The following is a 6,964-nucleotide window of genomic DNA, read 5'->3' on the forward strand; positions in this document are numbered from 1 at the left end:
TTGGGTAAATACCTTATAGTGCGATTTCTGGATAATAGGGTAGTTCTATTATTAACTATTTAAGGAACCCCCATACTGTTTTCTAGAATGGCTGAACCAGTTCAAATTCCAACCAACAGTCAAAGAGTGTTCCCTTTCTTTCATCCTCAACAACATCTGGTGCTTCCTGTGTTGTTCATTTTAGTCATTCTGACAGGTATGAGGTGATACCTCATTGCAGTTTTGATTTTTATTTCCCTGATGATGGATAATGTTGAACATCTCTTCATCTGTTTATTAGCCAACTGTTTGTCTTCTTTGGAAAAATGTCTGCTCATGTCTTCTGTCCATTTCATAACTGGATTATTTGTTTTTTGGATGTTGAGTCTGATAAGTTTTTCATAAACTTTGGATACTAGTCCTTTAACAGATACATCATTTACAAATATTCTGTCCCATTCTGAAGATTACCTTTTAATTTTGTTCATTGTTTCCTCTGATATGCAGAAGCTTTTTATCTTGATAAAGTCCCAACAGTTTATTTTTGCTTTTGTTTCCCTTGCCTCAGATCTCTCTAGTAAGAAGCTGCTATGGTTGATATCAAAGAGATTACAGCGAGTGTTATCCTCTAAGATTTCGATGATTTCCTGTCTTATGTTGTCTTACATTTAGCTGTTTCATCCATTTTGAATTTATTTTTGTGTATGGTATAAGAATGTGGTCCAGTTTCATTCTTTTGCATGTCGCTGTCCAGTTTTCCCTAAACCATTTGTTGAAGAGACTATCTTTTCTCCATTGGATATTCTTTCCTGCTTTGTTGAAGATTACTTGCATATAGTTGTGGGTTCATTTCTAAGTTTTCTTTTCTATACCACTAATGTGTGTGCCTGGTTTTGTGCCAGTTTTGATCATTACAGCTTTGTCATATAAGTTGGAAGTCCACAGTGTGATGTCTCCAGCTCTTCAAGGATTGTTTGTTCTAGTTCTGGGAAAAATGCTGATGGTATTGTGAGACGGATTACTTTAAATGTGTACATTGCTTTGGGCAGTAGAGATATTTTAACAGTATTCTTTCTTCTAATCCATGAGCATGGAATATCTCTCCATTTCTTTGTGTCATCTTTAATTTCTTTCACCAGTGTTTTATACTTTTCAGAGTTCAAGGCTTTCACCTCTTTGGTTAGATGTATTCCAAGATATCTGATGGTTTTCATGCAATGTTAAGTGGGATTGATTCCTTAATTTCTCTTTCTAATGTTTCATTATTGGTGTGTAGAAATGTAATCTATATGTTGATTTTGTATTCTATGACTTTACTGAATTCATTTATCAGTTCCAGCAGATTTTTGATGGAGTCTTTTGGGTTTTCTGTATACAATATCATGGTACCTACAAATAGTGAAAGTTTGACTTCTTCCTTGTTGGTTTAGGTGCCTTTTACATCTTTTTGTTGTCTGATTGCTGAGGTTAGTACTTCCAGTACTGTAATTAACAGTGGTAAGAGTGTACATCCTTTCCTTGTTCTTGATCATAAAGGAAAATTTCTCAGTTTTTCCCTATTGAGGATATTAGCTGTGGGTCTTTTGTATATGGCCTTTATGGTGATATCTTCCCTCTGTCTCTACTTCATTTAGGGTTTTTACCAAGAATGCATGGTGTACTTTATCAATCTCTTTTCTGCATCTGTTGAGAGGATCATAAGGGGTCATATCCTTTTATTAATGTGCTATATCACATTGATTGATTTGCAAATATTGAACTATACTTATTGGTGAAAATCACACTTATTAGTGGGAATAAAAAATAATCCCACTTGATTGTTGTGAATGATCCTTTTAATGTGCTGTTGGATTCAATTTGCTAGTATTTTGTTGAGAATTTCTGCATTCATGTTCATCAGGGATATTGGCCTGTAGTTCTCATTTCTAGTGAAGTCTTTGTCCAGTTTTGCAATCTTGGTAATGCTGGCTTCATAAAATGATGTTGAAAGTTTTCCTTCCATTTCTATTTTTTTAAACAGTTTGAAAAGAATAGATATTAAATCTTCTTCAAATATTTGGTAGAATTCATCTGGGAAGCAATCCAGACCTGGACTTCTGTTTGTTGGAAGATTTTTTATTACCTATTCAATTCCCTTGCTGGTTATTGGTCTCTTAAAGTTTTCTATTTTTACTTTTTTAGTTTTGATAGTTATATGTTTTGAGTAATTTACCATTTCTTCCAGATTGTCCAATTTGTTGGAATATAATTTTTCATAATATGCTCTTATAATTGGTTGTATTTCTGTGGTATTTGTTGTGATGTCTCCTCTCTCATTTGTGACTTTATTTGGGTCCTTTCTCCTTTCTTTTTGATAAGTCTGGATAGGGGGATATCAATTTTATAAATTTTTCCAAGGAACCAGCTCCTGGTTTCATTGATCTCTTTCACTGGGTTTTTTTGTTTGTTTCTATATCATTTATTTCTGCTCTAATCTTAATTCCCTTCTTGTGCTGACTTTTGGCTTCACTTGTTCTTTTTCTAGCTCCTTTAACCTAAGGTTAGGCTGTGTATTTGAGATTTGTTTTGCTTCTTGAGGCAGGCCTTTATTGGTATATACTTCCCTCTCATGACTGCTTTTGTTGCATCCCAGAGGTTTTAGGTAATTTTGTTTCCATTTTCATTTGTTTCCATGTATTTTTTATTTTTTTCTTTGATATCCTGGTTGACCCTTTCATTCTTTAGTAGGATTTTCTTTAACAACCTCCATTTATTTGTGGTCTTTCCAAGTTCCTTTCTTGTGGTTATCTTCAAGTTTCATAGTGTGGTTGGAAAGTATGCACAGTATGCTCTCAATCTTTTTGTACTTGTTGAAGCCTGACTTGTGATGTAGTATGTTATCTATTCCTGAGAATGCCCCATGTGCACCTGAAAAGGATGTGTATTCTTCTGCTTTTGGATGAAATGTTCTGAATATATTAAGTCCATCTGGTCCAGTGTGTCATTCAAAGCCATTGTTTCCTTGTTAATTTTCTGCTTAGATAATAATCTCTCCACTGATGTAAGTGGATCGTTAAAGTCCCCTCCTATTATTGTATTATTACCAATGAGTTCCTTTATGTTTGTATTTAATTATTTTATATACTTGGGTGCTTCCAAGGTGGGTCATAAATATACAATTGTTAGATCTTCTTGTTGGATAGTCTCCTTTCTTGTGATATAGTGCCCTTCTTCATCTCTGTTAACAGTCTTGTGTTTAAATCTAGTTTGTCTGATATAAGTATTATTACTCTGACTTTCCAGTGACATCCATCTGCATGATAAATGTTTCTGTATCCACTCCCTATCACTCTGCAGGTGTCTTTAGGTCTATATTAAGTCTCTTGTAGGTAGTATATAGATGGGTCTTGGTTTTTTTTTTTATCCATTCTGACATCCTATGTCTTCTGATTGAAGCATTTAGTCCACTTACATTCAGAGTAATTACTGATACACATGAATTTAGTACCATTTTGTTCCATGTCTCATTGTTGTTTCTTAAGATCTTTTCTGTTCCTTTCTACTCTTTGTCACTTTTGGTCTTTCTTTCCCACTCAGAGGGTCTCCTTTAATATTTCTTGCAGTTTTGATTTAGTAGTCATAAACTCCTTTAGTTTTTGTTTATCTGGGAAATTTTATTTCTCCTTCTATTCTGAACAATAGCCTTGCTGGATAGAGTATTCCTGACTGCAGATTTTTCCCATTTGGCATGATGACTATATTATATATCCCTTTCTTCTGGCCTGCCAAGTTTCTATAGAGAGATCTGCCAACCTTTTCTGTCTTCCCTAGTAAGTTAGGAACTTCTTTTGTCTTGCTGCTTTTAGGATTTTTTAATCTTTGTATTTTGCAAATTAAACTACAATATGTGCTGGTGTTGGCCTGCTTTTGTTGATTTTGATGGGTGTACTCTGTGGATTTGGAAGTCTGTTTCCTTCCCCATATTTGGGAAGTTTTCAGCTATAATTTGCTTGGATAAACCTTCTGCCCCCTTTTCTTTCTCTTCTTCTTCTGGGATTCCTATGATATGGAAGTTAATACATTAGATGGAGTCACTGAGTGCTCTTAGTCTACCTTCATCATTCAAGACTTTTCTTTCCCTCTTTTGATTAGCTTCCTTATTTTTTATAATTCTATCTTCTGTATCACTTATTCATTCCTCTGCTTCTTCCATTCTGTGGTCATTTTATCCAGTCACTTTCAAATCTTGGTTATTCCATTTTTCATTAGGGTCTAACTAGTTTTTATGTCCTTTGTTTCTGTGGTAAGGGACTCCCTGGTGTATTCTATGCTTTTCTCAAGCCCAACTTGTATTGTTATGATTGTTGCTTTAAATTCTGGATCAGGCATATTATGTATATCTGTTTCAAATAAATTCCTGGCAGTGACCTTTTCTTGTTCTTTCTTTTGGGGCCAATTACTCTATCTTGCCATTTTGTCTAAGTCTCTGTCTTCTTATATGTTAGGAAAGCCTGTTATGTTTCTTGCTTCTGAAAGTAATGGCTTTAAGAAGAAATAATATAATGTCCAGGGCCTGGTGCTTCAAGAATTGTCTGTAGTGTATGCTGTGTGCACTTTGCTGCTGTGATATGGCTACTCAACCCCTCAGATCAGTCCTCTTCAGAGTTACTTCTTGCCTGCCATGAGGAATGTTTGGACCTTGGCCAGTGAATTTTAACATGATGTGCTCTGCTCTGTTTCTTAAAATAGACCTGATGCTATTTCCACTAGAGCTAAAGCTTTGCAGAACTTTATGGCCAGTAGATGTGGTGCATGTGGGCCTTTTTGCTGGTTTTCTGGAGGAGCAGCCCACTGCATTGATTCTCGGGCACACTTTCCCAAGAGTGTTCTGCTGGTAATACTTGGTGTAAGCAACGTAGGCAACTAGTGTTAGTGCTGTAGTCAGCTCCTTTGCCCCTGTAGAGGGGAGTTCATGTTCTCTGCTGTCAGGAAAGGACTACAAGAACAGCAAATAAATTCATGTATCCTAGGTATTTTTAAGATCAGTGCTTACACATTGTCTGTGTCCCGGTTGCTTATCTACCTGGAGAAGCCCAGTGCACTTTGGGCTCTATTTAAACCAGCTGGCTGAATTTTAAAACTCCAAACTATAGGGACCTATTGTGGCAGGGACCTGAACTGGTCTTCGAGGAGGGTCACACCACACTGAGACTAATGTAGGTTTAACCCACAAGAGCAGTTGCACCAGAACTCAGAACTGCATGCATTGAGGGTGAGTGTGTATTAATTGAAATGTTACACAAGAGAGTTCTCTATTAGCAAATATGATCTGTGTATTTATAAAGTTTTTAGATATTACAGCTGGTTATAAAGTTTTAACATTTTGTCAAGACATAAACTCATTTTGGCATATTTCACTATGTTTTAATTTTACATTGATAAGAAAATAAGAAAGAGAGAAATAAGGAAAATTAGACAGTAATAAAAACAAGCACATTTTTTTAATATAAACTTCCCCCTTCCCTCCCAAAAAACCTATCATTTACCTACCATTCCAGACTGCCAGTAGCTAGTTGAGTTCTCTGGGGTCTGGCACAGCTATGAACCAAAGTAGACCAGACAGAGTCCTGTGGTAGAGCAGTGCCTTGGAGGTACTGCCATTCTTCCTGGAGTTTGGCTTTGGGCTGATTTTTGGGAAGCTATGTGAGGTGGTAGTAGAGCTGTTTCCCAGTGACTCAAATCCACAGCCTCCAGTGGGAGACTGTTGTGTGTCTGCCTGTCATAAGCTTATCAGTGGGCCTATTATTTATATTCAGACTTTTTCCATCAGTTAGATGTTGCCTTTATGTATGTGAAAAGCAGTTGGCAGAAACACTGGCTGCGGGGATTGAGGAAAATGTCAAATCACTGGCAAGCTTTGTGAGGCTAAAGAGGAGTATACAGGAAATGAATCATCTTTTAGAGAATGCCAGACAAGAAAAAGAGTCATTTAATATATCCAGCCTTACAGACTCTTCCAGAAAGGTGAAGAAGACCAACATGACACTGATGTAGGCACTAAATCCTCTGGTTCAAGAACTGAAGGAAGAGAGATCCAAACAGTGAAAACAAGAAGAGCAAATGGTGGAGATGCTAAAAGTGTTCCAGAACAGATTATAAGATTCACCACACCACAAGGAGCTTCTTCTAACCTGCTTGGAGACTAAGAGCCAAACCCTATTGGTCTGTTCCCCAGAAGCTTGAGTCCTAAAGCAGTACTGTTCCCTCCCTTTATTCAAGCCTCCCACCTGACAGTCTGTGTTCCTCCATCTCAACCTCTATCTGCATGGAGTCCAGATGATGCAGGGATTGTCCTCCCTGGGCTGAGCTCCACCATCTTCACTTGCTGGACACAGCAGACAGCTCCTTCTTGGTTGATTCCTCCAAGTCTAAACATTATTGCACTTCCTTCACTACGCCAAAGCCTACTGGAATTTATCTTCACCAAAGTTTAGACTTTCTCTCAGTGGCACCAAAATAAATACTGTTCTTAAAAGGCTTATCTTTCACTCTGATTGAATCTTCATCCAGCCATGTTTCTCAATATACTATATTACAAATATCATTTATAATAATCTTACATATGAACTATTTTTTTAAAGATTTTTATTTATTTGATAAAGAGAGAGAAATTACAAGTAGGCAGAGAGGCAGGCAGAGAGAGGAGGAAGCAGGCTCCCTGCGGAGCAGAGAGCCCGACGTGGGGCTCGATCCCAGGACCCTGGGATCACGACCTGAGCCAAAGGCAGAGGCCTTAACCCACTGAACCACCCAGGCGCCCCACTTATGAACTATTTTTTAAAGATTTATTTATTTCAGAGAGAGTACATGCACAAGTAAGGGCAGAAGGAGAGGGAAAGAAACACATAAGTCAACTTCTCACTGAGCACAGAGCCCTACATGGGACTCGATCCCAGGAACCTGAGATCATGACCAAGCGGAAATCAAGAGTCAGCTGCTTAACTGG

The sequence above is a fragment of the Neovison vison genome, chromosome 4 (assembly GCF_020171115.1).
Source record: "Neovison vison isolate M4711 chromosome 4, ASM_NN_V1, whole genome shotgun sequence".
Classification (NCBI taxonomy): Eukaryota; Metazoa; Chordata; class Mammalia; order Carnivora; family Mustelidae; genus Neogale; species Neogale vison.